Source organism: Puma concolor, chromosome C1 (genome assembly GCF_028749965.1).
Source record: "Puma concolor isolate L17-30 chromosome C1, mPumCon1.1.hap2, whole genome shotgun sequence".
Classification (NCBI taxonomy): domain Eukaryota; kingdom Metazoa; phylum Chordata; class Mammalia; order Carnivora; family Felidae; genus Puma; species Puma concolor.
Genome location: NC_141674.1, coordinates 194718945 through 194735908, shown reverse-complemented (window position 1 = coordinate 194735908; position 16964 = coordinate 194718945). Strand labels below are relative to the sequence as shown.

The window sequence follows — 16964 nt, the reverse complement described above, 5'->3', positions numbered from 1 at the left end:
CCGATGAACCCTCTTCTCCCAGCTGACAAGAAGCTACTCGCCAACTTCCTGGAGTTTCAATGAGCTGAGTGCTCTTCACTTAAAAAAATAAAATAAAATAAATAAAAATTAAAGGAGAAAGACTGAGGGAACAAAGTAAAATCCTTTTTTGATTAACCGTGTGCCTGAAGCACAGAGGGCCCGAGGAAAACCGAAACCTCTACGATTTGTTTTTTTTTTTTTTTCAACGTTTATTTATTTTTGGGACAGAGAGAGACAGAGCATGAACGGGGGAGGGGCAGAGAGAGAGAGACACACAGAATCGGAAACAGGCTCCAGGCTCTGAGCCATCAGCCCAGAGCCCGACGCGGGGCTCGAACTCACGGACCGCGAGATCGTGACCTGGCTGAAGTCGGACGCTCAACCGACTGCACCACCCAGGCGCCCCCGAAACCGCTACGATTTGTACGAAACTCTGACCTGCTTGGTAGTTTTCCTTCACTAGAGCTACGGGCAGTAGCACACGACTGTAGAAGAGTCCTCTCTTCTGGCCCAGTGACATAGAGATGCCGGAAGGGAGAAAGGCAGGCCATTGGGTGGTGTGGAGAAGGAGGCAGATCACGGTTGATCTGCCCTCAGCCCTCTGGAAAACTGGCCCCTTGCCGGGCTTTCTTTCTTCGCACACTTTTCCATTTAGATTTTGCCGAAACTCTGAACATGTCACATGTGAGCATGCTATTCAAAATGCTTTTCTCTTTGAACCTGATCTTGTCTTTGAACGTCCTCCTGTTGTAAATTCACGGTTTTCATTTTTTGCTTAAGGCCAAGTCTAAGGCAGGTCAGTCAGCGCATTGACTTCTCCTTGGATTCACACCAAACTACGTGACAAAAATGTTCAAGTTGGGGAACAGACTTCCCCTGCACAGTACGCTGGGTGGTATGAAATTATTATAACCTTTGAATATCTGGGGAATGGATAAAAGAATTTGATACCACTACTGTTTCTCTTCCTAGTGACTACAAAAACACAATTTAAAACTATAGGAATTTGTTCACCAACCAGGTGATCAAGATCAAATAATGTCAGGGGAGGGAGCTGTGAGGGCAGGTCATTTCTGAGAGGGCAGGAAAGAAAAAGTAGAACCGCCAAAGGGCATTTAAAACATTTAAGTGAGATTCATAGAAAATGCAATATGCATCATGATTGCTTACTTACTGACTCCCAGTTAGGTATTTAAAGAGATAAGATTAAATGTCTAGAATTCAGTGATAATTATGTAAACAAAAACCTGACCTTAAATTGCCTGGTATTAGATAGGGCTATTGACACTCCACATATCTTATAAGTCATTCTAATTGAATGGGGCAGTGTTACCTTCCAAAACCTAAAAACACCCATAAGTCAGAGAACATTCTGATTAGACACACAGGTCTCCTTAGATACAAGCATCAAGTCTAATGCAGTCATGACAGGTTCACTGATAGGCAATTTTCAAGACCTTTTGTGAAAATAAACATTATCAGAGACGAGTAAAAACACAGGCCATACAAAACCAGAAAATGAAGGTCATCTACATTTTTGTAAAGTTTACATATATGCACATGCAAATTACATTTCTAAAGCCATGCTTTGTAGAGCTGTCGTTTTTTTAACAATTTAAACATTATGAAAGTTAACTTGCATTCATAATTTAAACATGAAAAAACAGAATTATATATATATATATATATATATATTTTTTTTTTTTTTGGGAAGTATGAAAAGGCTAGTTACTTACAAATTGAGGTTGCAGAGCTCAAACTCTTCCAAAATGACTGGAGAGAATAAGGAAAGCAGACTGGCTTAAGGCTTTTATTGCGGTTAGGGGGTGGGCCTGGGTGAGGATTCCGGTAGGAAGCAGGAAATTGGGTGGTTTGAATCTCCTGCAGGTGCTAAGGGAGAACACAGCCCATCAGCTTGCCCAGGTGTGGGGCACAAGAAGAGGCAGGCGTGAGGTTTAGAAGCTGTTTACAAACATCAAAATAGAGTTTAACTCTGTATTACAAACATCATCCACACAGTCACCCAGTCACCAATTTGTTCTTCCAGTGTTACCACCCAAATTTCTCTTTTCTCTCCACTCTTACTACCCCCCCTCTTACTTCTAAGAAGTTATCACCTTTGAATGTCTGATAGCTTTCTTTCCTTTTTCATTGAGGTCTAATTGACGTACATTATATTCATTTCAGGTGTGCAACATGATTCACTGTTTGTGTATATTGCGAAATGGTCACCACAACATAAATCACCACACGTAGTTAACGACTTTTTTTCTTGTGATGAGAATTGTTAAGATCTACGCTCTTAGCAACTTTCAAATGTGCAATACAGTATTAATTACAGTCACCATGCTATACATTACCCCCCCCCATAACTTAACTGTTTTATGAATGGACATGTGTACCTTTTGACCCTCTTTACCCATTTCACTCTCCAACCCCCACTACCCCTGACAACCACCACCAATCTGTTCTCTGTATCTGTGAGCTTGGGGTTTTGCTATTGTTGTTGTTTTAGATTCCATATATATGAAAATTTAGATTCTCTTAGCATAATACCTTCAGTGTTCATCCCTGTTGTCCCACATGACAAGATTTCACTGTTTTTTATGACTGAGTAATATTCCTCTGTGTGTGTGTGTGTGTGTGTGTGTGTGTGTGTATCACAGTCTCTCTATTCATTTATCCATTGATGAACACTTAGATTGTTTCTATATTTTGGCTCTTGTAAATAATGCCGCAGCATTAATGGGAGTACAGACATCTTTTCTCGTTAGTATTTTCATTTTCTTCAGATAAATACCCAGAAGTAGAATTGCTGGATCATATGGTGATTCTATTTTTAGTTTTTTGAGGAATCTCCATACCATGTTCCATAGTGGCTGCACCAAATTACATCCCCACCAACAGTTCACAAGGGTTCCCCTTTTTGCCACATTCTTGCCAACACTTGTCATTTTTTGCCTTTTCAATAACAGCCATTCTAAAAGATGTGATCTGATAGCTCACTGTGATTTTGACTTCTGTTTCCCTGATAATTAGTGATGTTGAGCACTTTTCATGTACCTGTTGACCATCAGTATGTCTTCTTTGGAAAAATGTTCAGATTTTCTGCCCATTTTTTAATCAGATTCCTTTTTGCTGTTGAGTTGTATGAATTCTTTATATATTTTGTATATTAACATCTTATCAAATACAGGATTGGGGTGCCTGAGTGGCTCGGTTGGCTAAGCATCTGACTCTTGATTTCAGCCCAGTTCTTGATCTCAGGGTTGTGAATTCAAGCCCCACATTGGGCTCCACACTGGGTGAAGCCTACTTAAAAAAGGGAAGGGAAAGGGAGGGGAGGGGAGGGAAGGGGAGGGGAGGGGAAGGGAGAGGAGAGGAGAGGAGAGGAAAGGAAAGGAGAAAGGAAAGAGGAGAGGAGAGGAAAGGAAAGGAGATAGGAAAAAGGAAAAAGGAAAAGGAAAATATATGGTTTACACTAGGTTGCCATTTCATTTTGTCAATGATTTCCTTTTCTGTGAAGCTTTTTAGTCTGATGTAGTCCTATTTGTTTATTTTTGCTTTTGTAGCCATTGCTTTTGTTATCAAATCCAAACAAAAATCCTTGCCAAGAATGATGTCAGATGGCTTACCACCTAAGTTTCCTTCTAGGAATTTTATGGCTTCAGGTCTTACATTCAAATATTTAATCCATTTCGAGTTAATTTTTTGCGTATGTATAAGATAGTGGTCCAATTTCGTTCTTTTGCATGTGCCTGTCCAGTTTTCCCAGCACCATTTATCGAAGAAAATGTCCTTTCCCCATCATATGTTCTTGGCTCCTTTGTCATTAATTGACTATATACATGTGGTTTATTTCTGGATTCTATTCTGTGCCAATGAGCTATGGGTCTCTTCTTATGCCAATACCATACTGTTTTGATACTGTAGCTTTGTAACATAGTTCGAAATCGGGGAGCATGATGCCTCCAGCTTTGTTCTTCATTCTCAAGATTGCTTTGGCAATTTGGTGTCTTTTGTGGTTCCCTACAAATTTTAGGATTGTTTGTTCTATTTCTATGAAAACTGCCATTGGAATTTTGCTATGGATTCCACTGAATCTGTAGATTTCTTTGGATAGTATGGGCATTTTAACAATACTAATTCTTCCAGGGGACCCTGGGTGGCTCAGTTGGTTAACCGTCTGACTCACTATGAGTTCAAGCCCTGCCTCCAGCTCTGTGCTGACAAGACGGAACCTGCTTGGGATATTCTCTCTCTCTCTCAAAAATAAATAAGTAAACTTTAAAAGAAAATACTGGGGCACCTGGGTGGCTCAGTCGGTTAAGCTCAGGTCATGATCTTGCTGTTCCCGAGTTTGAGCCCGGGTTGGTTGGGTTCTGTGCTGACAGCTCAGAGTCTGGAGCTTATTTCAGATTCTCTCTCTCTCTCTCTCTCTCTCTCTCTCTCTCTCTCTGCCCCTCCCCTGCTCACACTCTTGTCTCTCTCTCAAAAATCAACATTAAAAAAATAATTTAAAAAAATACTAATTTCTTCCAATCCATAAGCACAAAAATCTTTCCATTTATGTGTTTCATCTTCAGTTCCTTTCATCAGTGTCTTATAGTTTTCAGTGTGCAGGTCTTTCACCTCCTTGGTTAAATTTATTCCTAGGTATTTTATTCATTTTGATGCAATTGTAAATGGAATTGTTTCCTTAATTTCTTTTTCTGATATTTCATTACAGAATTCTATTTTTAAAGTCTGCCCTTCTCTCCCCTGACATACCATTCTGCAGAGATAGCTTTTGTTAACTATAGCCAGTCTGTCTCCTTCTAGATATTTCTACTCATTTACAAATGTTAACTTTTTTTTGCAAATGGGATCAAGCAATACTACCTTTCTGCATCTTGCCTTTTTCACTTAATAGTGTTCTGTGGACATCTGGACATACGTGCACATTTAGTACACACAAAGGTTTACCTCATTCTTTTATCAGCTATATGCATAGTCTAGTTATCTTAATTTTTAACCAGTGCATTCTCTATTAGAACCAATACTGCAGCAAACACCCTCGTTTATTTCTCTGAGCACTTGTGTGACTATGTAGCGTAAATGAGTTAATGTGGGACAGCTGGGTCAAAGGGTGTGTGTGCTTTGTAGTTTCACAAGTATTGCCACTTGCCTTCTTAAAAGGTGGAACCAGTTTATACTTCCATTCAGTATCTTGAGAGTGCCTGTTTTCCTACAGCCACGTTAAATTAATTAAACATTAATTTTTTTCAACATTTATTTATTTTTGAGAGAGAGAGAGAGAGCATACATGTGCAAGTGGAGGAGGGGCAGACAGAGGGAGACAGAGGATCCAAAGCAGGCTCGCACTGTGAGCACAGAGCCCAATGTGAGGTTCGAACTCCTGAATGGTGAGATCATGACTTGAGCCCAAATGAAGAGTCAGCCGCCTAACTGACTGAGCCAACCAGGTGCCGCTTAATAACATTTTTAATCCTAGCCAATCTGAGCAATAAAAAGTAGCTTCACACTATTATTTTAATTTGTATGTTTTTCCATTGTAATTAAGATTGAGCATCTTTTTTATGTTGTTTGCCATTTGTAGTTTGTGTTCATTGTCTATTTATTTCATGAACCTCTATTTAAATTATGTTGTTGGCCTTTTTGTTATTAATTTGAAAGAGCTCTTTCTTTATTAAGGAAATTGGCACTTTTTGATATAAATGGGAGCTGTTTTTTCCCAGTTTGTTTTTGTCATGTCATTTTGTAAGTGGTATTTTGTATTTTACTAATATTTTAATTTTGCATGTTTACATTTATCACTCTCTTATGGCTTCTAAGATTATAAAATATTTGCCCCATGTAAATATTTTGCTAACATTTTTCTCTAATATTTTTTTGTAGTTTTAAAATACTTCTATGGTTTTCTTTTTATAGTTAAATCTTCAATTTATCTGCAATTACATTTTCTTATGAAATGAGAGATTCAGTTTTATTTTTTCCACAATGTCTCACCAGTTGCCACAGCATCATTTATTAAATAATTTATCTTTACCCACTTTTACTGTATAGTAAGTTCCCATACACATTTGAACCCATATCGTGCGTTTATAGATGCCCAGCATACAGACACCACAAACACAGTAGATAATATTCTTGAAAAACAGGATGTATGAAATCATAATCAGTACTGTGCGGTGAGTGGTGGTTTACTACTTGTTGATGCCTTGAGGCGAGGAATAAAAATTACCAGTAGTCTTAAGACAATGGCATGCAAGCTAATAAAGAGCACCTATTCCAGTTTATGTGCAGGGTTTGTTTTTCCTCACATCAGTAACCCAACAATTTATTAGATCAGAACCTTCTAGCCAGAAACCCATTTTGGTTTTTCATTTAATCTTAGGCACTGCTGGTCTCATAAAAGCTGTTAAGTAATAATAATGTTGAGCACTTATATTGTGCTTTCCATCCCTAAGTGCTATCTAAACTTTTAACTAATTAAATGCATTGACGACAGGAAGGGATTTGCAGACGTCTTCAGGAAAACCGATATCTGGTTGCACACCTGTGAGGGATGATTCCTAAAAAGCATTAACTCCCTCTTTGAATGGCACTCAGCAAGCAGAGGAATAAAAAGCTGGTGACATTATTTCACTTCTTTTGAAAATTTCCTTGGGTATCTTCTAATTAGTCTGGTTAAACTCACCTTTTATCTATCTCCCCAGATATTCCCTTTCTACATTCCTGGGGGTATTCAACAAGCTTCTTTTGATGTCTTCCCTGTTGGTTAATCACAAAATCATAGAATCTTCAAACTGAGAGGGATCCTTATTGATCCTGTAGTTTTGAACGACTTAGTACAATCCCTTTATTCTGTAGATAAGGAAACTGAGGCACGGAGAAGTGAAGTGACTTATAAAAAAGGTTGCACAGCTTACCAGGGACATAAGTGGGGATAGAAGCCAAGAAGTGTCACTCCTTTATCTGCTGTTGGTCAGCCCTGTCCTTTGTTTCTCTTTGTGAGCATTTGAATTGACCTTTTCTATTTTCTTAACTTTTTTTCTTTTTTGTTTCCATCCTTTCCCTACTTCTCCTTCCCTTCTTCACTTTCTGCCTGTTATGTGTCTCCTGTCCTTACATGATCAGCTAATATTGCCTTGATTTCTCCTGTATTTCCGTATCTCTTCAAATGTGGAGTCTTTTGTTGTTTCCTGTTAAGATGTTTTATAGTGGTCTCTACTCAAGCCCTCTCTGAAAAGCCATACTTCTTTAATTCCTCCCACATCACATGCGTAGAGGGAGTTGTTCTGTTTTGCTTTGCTTTTCCCAGCTGTAGTTGCCACTCCTTTTAAGAAGTTACATCTCTAGTTTTGGTAAATAGGCTAGCGTTTAAGTTGATGGTAAGTCCATTTTTGTCACAGAATTTGGTGGTTATTTTAACTGATGAATTTCCCAGTTCAACTGATAATAATATAATATTTAAAATCATGTTCCATATTCAGAAAACAACACAAGATGTGACCATTTAAGAGAATTTGCACACAAGGAGTAAATGTGTTGGACAAAAAAAATCTGTAAGGCACAGCAGGTCCAGTTCAGATGGAAATCATGGCGATCAGCCTGGACCAATGCAGGCTGTGCGTCTTGTTTCCGTGCAGGAACCAAATCAGTTTAGAAATCCATTTCTACATGGCGGGTCAGTAGGCATCCAGAGACCTCAGAATTCTCAGGCTGAGCCAAACCCAGAGGCTGCACTCTGACCTAAGATATCCTTAGAAAGGCTCCTTCCTAGAGTAGTGAAATGTGCGTAAGAGGGGGAGTCTGGGTCTGTCACCAGCTGGCCAAGTGATCTTGGGCAGCACACATCACCTCTAGACCTCAGTTTTCTCATATATTAAGGAAGCTGAGTTTAAAAGATCACTTAGGGCCTTTCCTTATTTACTACTCAGTGAGTCAGTATTATCTTAACTAGAGCCAAAATGAACAATAGAGACCTAAATATAATTAATTTCAGACATATAACTAATAAACTCAACAGAGAAGTAAAATTCTGCTGACCATACCATGAGAATTTTCTGGAATTGTTTCCATTTAAACTATTTTAATTATTTTCCTCATAATTACATGTGTACCTCTATCAGACTGTATGGTCTGTTTGGGGGGCTCACAACATGTGGACCCCATAATTGTACTCACCCTTTGTAAATGTTTCCACTGGAGTTCCTTGAGGTTGTGGCCTGATGAGGCCACACCCCTGGAGGCACTTTGCCTAGTGCAGAAAACCTGTCTGAAGTAGGCCCCACCCGAGATATTTTTCTGAATAAGAAATTTGTGTTCTTGGGTTCATCTCTGTTATTCACCCATTGAAGACAATTGAAATTGAAAAATTTTTTTCTTTTATTCCCTGAGGCTGTTTCCAGCAGGAAGCAAGATGTGATCTGATAGAAATGATGATGACCACTCACAAATCTACCCAATTACATCAACCCAGATTAAATTATCACATAGTTTACAAAGTCTAAGTAGAAATTGTCACCTTTGGGAGAGGCTCAGATAAGAGCTAATTGGTGACATCATAATCCACCCTCAGGGAAGTGCTTCATTAACCAAAGTTTCAGTCCTGTGAGAGGGGTGAGGAGCAGCTAATTAGAGAAGTTTTCTGTTTATATACAAACAACCCAGGACTGAGCCATAATAAGGGGCTCAAAGGTTAGCAATGGGGAAATGGCCTTTCAACAAACTTTTTGAAATATGAACATCCCCTTTACTAGTTATCCCCCCTCCTTTTTAAGTAAGTTCTGAGCCCTATGTGGGTGAACTCACCACCCTGAGATCAAGAGTCACGTGCTCTGCCGACTGAGCCAGCCGGGCTCCCTTAGTTATTTTCTATTTTTAAGAAAAATAATATGGTGGCATGCTTTTTATTTTTTATTTTTAAAGACTTACAATTAAGAATAGTAAAATTTAGAATTGAATGAAAATTAGGGATATTCTGTGTGCTAAGGGTTTTCCAGCCCGGGAAGAATCTACAGACTGCTTTTTCCTAGCTCTTCACAAACTCACCTGGCCGAGATCACTGGACTTCACCATACCCACCTGTTAACGCCGACAAATGGCACTCAGAGAAAATATAGTGAGCGCAACCTCTCTCATGGTCCTCTGGCCAAGCAAATGCCAACTAAATTATATTTGAAATCATTTTACAACGTGTGACAGTTTTGATTCTTTCATCTCATCAAGCGAGCTTGTTACCACTGGTGAGTGGCAGGTGGCTTTGTTTACCATGAATGGGGTCTTTGGGTTAGACTTTTAAGGAGGGGCCGTTTGTCAAGTGCAACAGGCCTCTTCATCACAGTATTCCCAACAGTTGTCCCGAGTCTAGATGTTACACAATGGCTGAGGAATGCCTGTATTGAGATGCAAGGTAACTGGACAAATCAGGGGGTAGGAATTAGCCAGTGCATGAAGAGATTCAATGAGAAAGAGTTTTTTCTTTTTTCTTGTCCAAGTCACTAGTGGTCTGTCCCTCTCCCCCCGTAGATCTTGAATGTTGTGGTGGTGCCAAGGGAGTGAAGGCAACGGACACAAAAGAATCATTTGTGCCCTTTTCCCAATCCCACAGATCTCTATTGGCCACAGACCTTGAACATGACACTGCAATTTCCTGGTGCCACACATGAGTAATAAGCAGCTGTTTCTGAAACTGTGGTTTGGAGAAGGCAGCACTAGGTTATTTTTTAACTTAATTGTAATTTTTGATTGGTCTGCAAGAAAGTAAATCAAATAAAGACTGTTGTCTTAGTCTGCAAGAAAGCCATAGGCCTCAAATTCCAATGCTGACCATCTTGACCAGAATAGAAAGGGGGGGAAACGTGTGTATCCCTGAACTGGAAGTTCAACCAGGCAGCTTTCGTGGGCTGCAGTCACACAAGACGGATGAGCAGATTTGGTATATTTGTCAGCCAGCTGGATCATGAAAAGTGCTATTTGGCGGCTCCTGGAGTTTTAGAACTACCTGAAATGATGAGTGAAAAGAATTTGTAGAAAGATTGCAAAAGTAAAAAAAAAAAAAAAAAAAAATATATATATAGCAAAACGGGGAAGAAGATACCAGCTTGGTGTTGATTTTGCCCTTATCCTCCCATGTGATGAGAGGACGCATAGTTTTAAATTACGAATGAAAGTGTGTCTTCTTTGACTACCTGACCCTTAAAAAATTCTGAAATAATCACATATGCACAGTCTCCAACTAGGTAGATCAGACTAGTACGTTCCTTAGTACAAGAAATTAAGTTTAATGGAAAACAGAAGCAAACTCCTTTTCACTATTTTGGACACCTGCCTTTTCTCAAGGAGATAGGGCAGTCTGGCATGGACAAGGTGAAGGAGGTTGAGTGTGAGGGGTGGGAAAGGGGGGAAGAGCTACATATGTTTTCTGCTAATTACTTTGTCATAATTTTATCCACATAGGCTGGCACTTTGGGGACGATAAGTGGAGGGATAACCAAACCTCATGTCAGAGATCTATTTCACCTTCACTCGTGACTTATCTAAATGACCACCTGGTTAACTAAAACCAATAGCCTTGTTATGCTAAACATGGAATGGCCTTGTGACTTTTGATGGATTGTGATGAAGTTCTATTAACTTGTGACCAATTTAATTACAAGAATGAAAAGATTAAGAAAGACAATTTCCAAGTGTTGCTAAAGTATTATATGAGTGATTCAAATCAAGCTTGAGGTGTGTTACATGTCTTTCCCCAGCATTCAGGCTGCCTGTCTGTCGTATGAGCTCTGTTCTCTCATTAACAGCAGTGTTGAACGGAATGGATCTATACACTTTACATTAATCTCAACTGATCCTATCCAAACAGAAAGACAGTCTGATGCCTTTTAAAAATGACATGTAGGGGCACCTGGGTGGCTCAGTTGGTTGAGTGGCTGACTTTGGCTCAATTCATGATCTCGCAGCTCATGAGTTTGAGCCCCACGTTGGGCTCTGTGCTGACAGCTCAGAGCCTGGAGCCTGCTTTGGGTTCTGTGATTGTCTCTCTCTTCCCCTACCCTGCTTGTGCTCTGTCTTTCTCTCTCTCTCTCTCTCTCTCTCTCTCTCTCTCTCTCTCCCACAAATAAGTAAACATTAAAAGTAAATAAAATAAAATAAGTAAAAATGACATGTAAAAAAAACCTTTTTGGGGTGCTTGGTGGCTTAGTCGGTTGAGCGTTCTACTTTAGCTCAGGTCATGATCTCACGGTTCATGAGTTCAAGCCCCACATCAGGCTCACTGCTGTCAGTGAGGATGGGATCCTCTGTCCCCCTCTCTCTCTACCCGTCCCCCCTCTCATGCTCTCTCTCCCCCTCTCTCTCTCTCTTAAAAATAAATAAACATTAAAAGAAAGACCTTTTTTTCTCCCCCTTGCTATAAATCACAAGTGTTTGAAATAAAGAATGAATCTAAATCATATAAAGTTTCTGTTTCGATTAAGATAAGCTAATAATAAGCTATTATTTATTGATTACTTGCTCTAAGCTAGACATTATGCCCAGTACTTTCATTATATTAAATCTGATCCTTCCTTCAACCCTGCAAGGTAGACATTATCCTGATTTTTAAGTTGAGGAACTAAGGCTCAAAGAGGTTAAGTAACTTGCCAAATTTGGTCTCATGGCTGGAAGGCAGATGAAGTAGAATTTGTGCTCTGCCTTGCTGCTTCCCCTTACCCAGAAACAACTAAGTTCTGAGGGAATATGGAAAACTCTGTAATGTCAATCTCTCTGGGAGACTGATCAATCAACTCCCACATGCCAGAAAAATAGTCAAGTCGACAAGAAGTAAAAATGATAGATTTTTTAAAAAACAAGCTTTGACCAGTTTTATTAAGGATGTACTTTTGTGATTTACTTTGTCCTGGTTGGTCCTGGCTTGCTCTCAGTGATATCAGAATCTCCTGGATTGACTCTAATCTAAATAACGCAGTTAGTGGAACTTTTCCTCATGCTGGACCCTATCGAAGACTGTTGTTACTCTGGGCAGCAATCCTGCCTAGGGAGGTGCTCCAACTTAGGGTTGACACAGAAGACTTCTCTCAGGTTGTGCACTTGGCCACCTATTGGCTTGTTGGACATTTGACTTTTTCCTGCCCATAGTCATTTTCCAGGTCCATTGGTATCCTGACAGCTCTTTTCTACTTTGTTCTCAGTTGGAACCTGAAGATAGTGGCTGCTTGGGCTTTGGTCTTCTTTGGCGCCACTATCTTCATGGTGTTTATGGAATATGTCCCTAGCCTTAAGCCCCCACCAAGATGGCTAGGAATTGGGAATGAAAGTTGCAAGACTCTTGGGGGCAGGAGGAGATGGTAGAGGCAGGACATTTGGTTTCTTTTTAGGCAGTTGTTCAAAACAAAGATAGATCTGGTTTTTAAAAAGAACCCTAGGAGATTTCACACCTGGAATCTACTTCTTTATGGTAATAAGACCTCTAGACCGGAAGCCCTAATAGCTAGATGCTGTTCCCAGTGTTGCTAGTAGTTGTATTCAAAGACAAGACTTAAACCTCCTACATAGATCTGTACCTCTGGCAAACTGTAAGTATGAAGTTTTCCTTTCTGTAATATTAAAAAATTCAAAAATAAATGTATAGACTATTACCTCACTGTCCTGGAGGAGAAACTTTCAGCATCTTCAGCTCTTTGGAACGTGGCCATGAACCTAAGCTAACACATAGGAAGAGTAATTAATCAAGTGTAAAGAAGCAAAAAAAAGTCCCTGAACAGCTGAGCAACCACCGGGTCCACGCACTCTTGTGCTCCTCCCTAAATCACACAGCAGAATGACTGAAAATGTTTGTGACACAAAGACAGCCCTGAAATGTGACTGCTGCTGCTGCCAAGGAGGGAAAACAGGAACACCTCCCTGGTCAGTCAACAAGAGCTTACGTCCCTGGCAGAGAGGGGACATTTAAGACAAGTATGAGACTCAGTCTTTGCCTTCAAGCAATTGACATTCTCAGATTTCTCCATATAAAATCACCATTTTATAGGTAGTATCACCATTTTTATATGTTCGATCTAGTTGGATAAGCAAAACAATCGCATGTTAAACAATGGTAAAGAGTACAAAACAGCATCAAGTTCTGTATTAAATTATATGATGTAACAGTAAATTATACAAAGCACAAGACATTCGTAACAGCTGAAGTAGCCAAAGATGGCTTTCCACATCAAGCTGACTAGATCTGAGCTATGAAGCCTAGGTGAAATTTAAATAAGTGTTAAGAAGTGAAACTTAAGATAGAGGAAATGACAAGGGTGAGGGCCCAAGAGCAAATGTAAGCACATTCTACACAGGGAAAAGTTTTCTCACAACAGAAGATATACAGTGAAAAATGGAAACTGAGCTTAGATAAATAGTATGGATGGAATCAGCTTATGGAGACACTTGCACACCAAGCAAAAATGTAAGCTCCAATCCCGTCCAGTTCATTCTTGTATTGAGTGCCTGGGACACAGTAACTCAATACCATTTTATGAAATGAATGAGTGAAGAGATTTTCTTAATGATAAAATAAGAACTCACCAAGATTTGAAAGAAGAGATGATACTTGATAAAAGCGATGTCCAAAACTGATTAGTATATACACTGGATGGACCAAAGGGAAAAGGCTGGCATCCAGAAATAAAACTAGCAGATTATTTCGTCAGTCTAGAGAAGAGTGATAATAGGCTGGGGAAGACAGGAAGAAGGGACTTACACCAGAGATATTCAAAAAAGAATCAACGTGAATCTTGAAAACACTATGCTGAATGAAAGAAGCCAGCCACAAAAGGCCATATATTGTATGATTCTATTGATATGAAATGGCCAACATAGGTAAATCTATAGAAGAAAAAGTAGATTATTGGTTGCCTAGAGCTTGGGGGAGGAGGGATAGGTTAGGGGGCAAATGGGAGTAACTTCTAACGGGTACAGGTTTTTTTGGAAGACTTGATGAAAATGTTCTACAATTGACTGTGATGATGGTGCACATCTGTAACTATAGTAAAAAACACTTAATTGTAGACTTTAAATAGGTGAATTACATGGCGTGTGAATTACATCTCAATAAAGCTGTTATTTAAAAAAAGAGGGAGTAGGGGCGCCTGGGTGGCGCAGTCGGTTAAGCGTCCGACTTCAGCCAGGTCACGATTTTGCGGTCCGTGAGTTCGAGCCCCGCGTCAGGCTCTGGGCTGATGGCTCAGAGCCTGGAGCCTGTTTCCGATTCTGTGTCTCCCTCTCTCTCTGCCCCTCCCCCGTTCATGCTCTGTCTCTCTGTGTCCCAAAAATAAATAAACGTTGAAAAAAAAAATAAAAAATAAAAAAAGAGGGAGTGAATAAATATGGTGAATGACAATATATGTGTTTGATGGAGAAAATGAGCCACTCACTCTAGATTCTATAATTTCCAGTTTGATTCTCATTGAAATACCAAGAATATCCACTAACACCATTATTACTTAAAATTATTTTAGGATCACTGGATGATACAGTAAGGCATGAAACACAAGAGATACAATATTAGAAAGGAAGGGGCCAAGTTATCACTTTCAGAAAACCCCAAGAAATTACCTAAAAAAGATTTGCATTCATGAAAATTCAGTAATTTAGCTATATGTAAGATATCCCCAATGTCAGTATATTCTAATATATAAGCAGTAGCTAATAAGAAAGCATATTATACAAAAGTTTAACCTTGAAATAATCTAAATAGTAGTGTGAGTAGCTTAAACTGGGGGGAAAAAACCCAGAAAATTTTATTAGGCAATAACAAATGAAGATTTAATAAAATAGAGATATAGACAAGGTTCTTTGATAGGGAGAATAAATATTATAAAGATACCGATCCTCAAATTAATTTTTAAAGTTTATTAAAGTCCGCATGTAGGAATAAATAATACGTTTCTGACAGTATAAGTTTGTTGAAGTATTTCAGAAGCCTTCAAAATGCAAAATGTTCATACCCTTTGTCTCAAGGAAGTTTTCTAAAAGAAAAAAAAAAAAACAGCTTTATGCACGAGATGCCCAGTCTTCTCCTTTAGATCCTCCTTTCACGTCTTCCTCCATATCTTCCCTTCTCACCGTCTGTCCCTTCAAACAACCTTTACTCACCTGGTTTCCAGGCTCTTCTATATACTGCTGTTTCCCCCCTAAATGGACTATATCTTGTTAGAACATCTCTCTGAATGTGTCACTAACCTTAATTTGTTTAGGAAAGAGTAACATAAGTAAAACCAAACTCAGCTGCACTATTGTTACCACAATTTAGAGCTAACCCTATGACACATTGGAAAGTGTTTGATATAAGATTTGGTAGTTGTTGTTTCTTAGAAAGTGTGTATCGTGTGTTGGTATTAGGAGTACCTGTTACTGGGGTTTATCGAAGTTAATGGTCCTTGAGAAAACAAATAAAAGGAGGTCTATCTATGGCTTCTAAAGGAAATGGAGAGGAGAGTAAGTTAAAGAATGGTGGAAATGTACCTGCTTAACTCAAAAAACAGCCAGCATAATTTCTACCCCCTTTATTAAGAAAAAAATCCACTCTTATAAAGCAGTGAACTTTATTTTTCTGTTCACTTTCTGCATCGTAATACAAAAATAGTATACATTGTTTCTTATAAAAAGAACTGCATATATACAAAATGAAAGACTTGCTTTTCCAACTTGTTCCCTTCCTTAGAGTTAACTACTGTCATATTCATTTTTAAAACATGAGATTATTCCATGATGTTTAAAAACCACTTTGAGTTTTTTATCTCCAGTATTAGGTAGAGCTTCATTTTTTGCAAAATGCTTTAATAGATTCCTTGCAGTCTTTTATTTTTATCAGCTACTGCTATTTATTCACCTTGACATTGTAATTTCTCTTTAGGTATGACTTACTACATTTCCCTCAGATGTTATTTTTATGTAAAATTGTCATTTTAACTCTGTATTTATTTGAAAGGATCCAGCTACTACCAGTTATTTCCAGCTACTTCCAAACTAACTTTAATGTTCATTCTTTTCTTATATCAAAATCAGCATGTATATGCAGGTGCATTAATGAGAGAGAAGTAAAGACAGATGTTTTTCTTGTTAGTATTGAACTGCTGAAGTCTTTGAAGCTCATGCAGTATTAGTTCAACGAGATCTGACTAACATTGGCTCCAGACTCATGGATGTTTGTAGGCTAACCGGTGAGGTAACAGTGGGAGGTAGGCAGATACAAGACAGTAGGGCCTGGCGGGGACAACTGTCCGCTGCAGAGCACGTGCCTCAGTAGGAGCAGATGGCCCCTACTCACAGGCAGAATCATCATCATGTTGGAATTCAGGCCTAGTTTTGCTATATCTAATGATTTTTCAAAAGAAGCCAAAAATATGGGTATTTATGTGAAATCTCCCAATTATTAAATTGGCTCACTTTTTAAAACACTGAGAGATTAAAAAAAAATCCTCAGGCTGAATGTGGCCCTCAGACGGTCAAGTTGCAACCTCTTTATATTAACATACTTATCAGCAACAAAAGAAACCTATTTTTCCACATTTGTTACATGTTGTTGGGGAGACGGTGAAAAAGCTATCCTATTAACTCATCAGAGGAAAGGGATTACTGAATTTACAGCACAACATTCAACATTAATATTTACCTTGTATGTGTCCTATTTTGGGAAACACACCATACTTAGGCCACACCATAACGGTATGCTGGTCTACGAAAGTAGAGTTCCCCATTTGTTGGTCCTCAACTCCCTGTATCACACTACAAAGAAAGAGGAATACAAAAGAAGTTTCAACATCTTCATTTTCCAACCTCCAGTGGTTTAAACCAGAGAGCTCTTTTGGAGTGAAAATACTACGTCTTTTCTTTCTCAGCGTTGCTGAGAAATTATAATTAGAGGTTTTCCTGTTGTGTAAAGGAAAGGAATTCCA

The 16964-nt window shown here is 38.9% G+C and overlaps 1 protein-coding gene and 1 long non-coding RNA gene across 28 annotated transcripts in view; one reads left to right on the top strand and one right to left on the bottom strand.

The window, feature by feature from the left end:
- The window catches only part of PLEKHM3 (pleckstrin homology domain containing M3), a 200189-nt gene that overhangs the window by 149989 nt on the left and 33236 nt on the right, over positions 1–16964 (top strand). The gene's annotated exons all lie outside the window — the stretch shown is intronic.
- LOC147578649 (uncharacterized) overlaps positions 1813–16964 on the bottom strand; it is a 64943-nt gene continuing 49791 nt past the window's right edge. For 10 of the 21 annotated variants that reach the window (XR_015255492.1, XR_015255495.1, XR_015255503.1 and 7 more), the window contains 2 exons: positions 16682–16794; positions 14900–15035 (listed from right to left, as the gene is read on the bottom strand). This is a non-coding gene — a long non-coding RNA (uncharacterized LOC147578649). Of the gene's footprint in view, positions 10031–12666; positions 13741–14899; positions 15036–16681; positions 16795–16964 lie in introns of those variants that run through there. The other 11 variants (XR_015255493.1, XR_015255506.1, XR_015255507.1 and 8 more) reach the window with 7 other exon arrangements.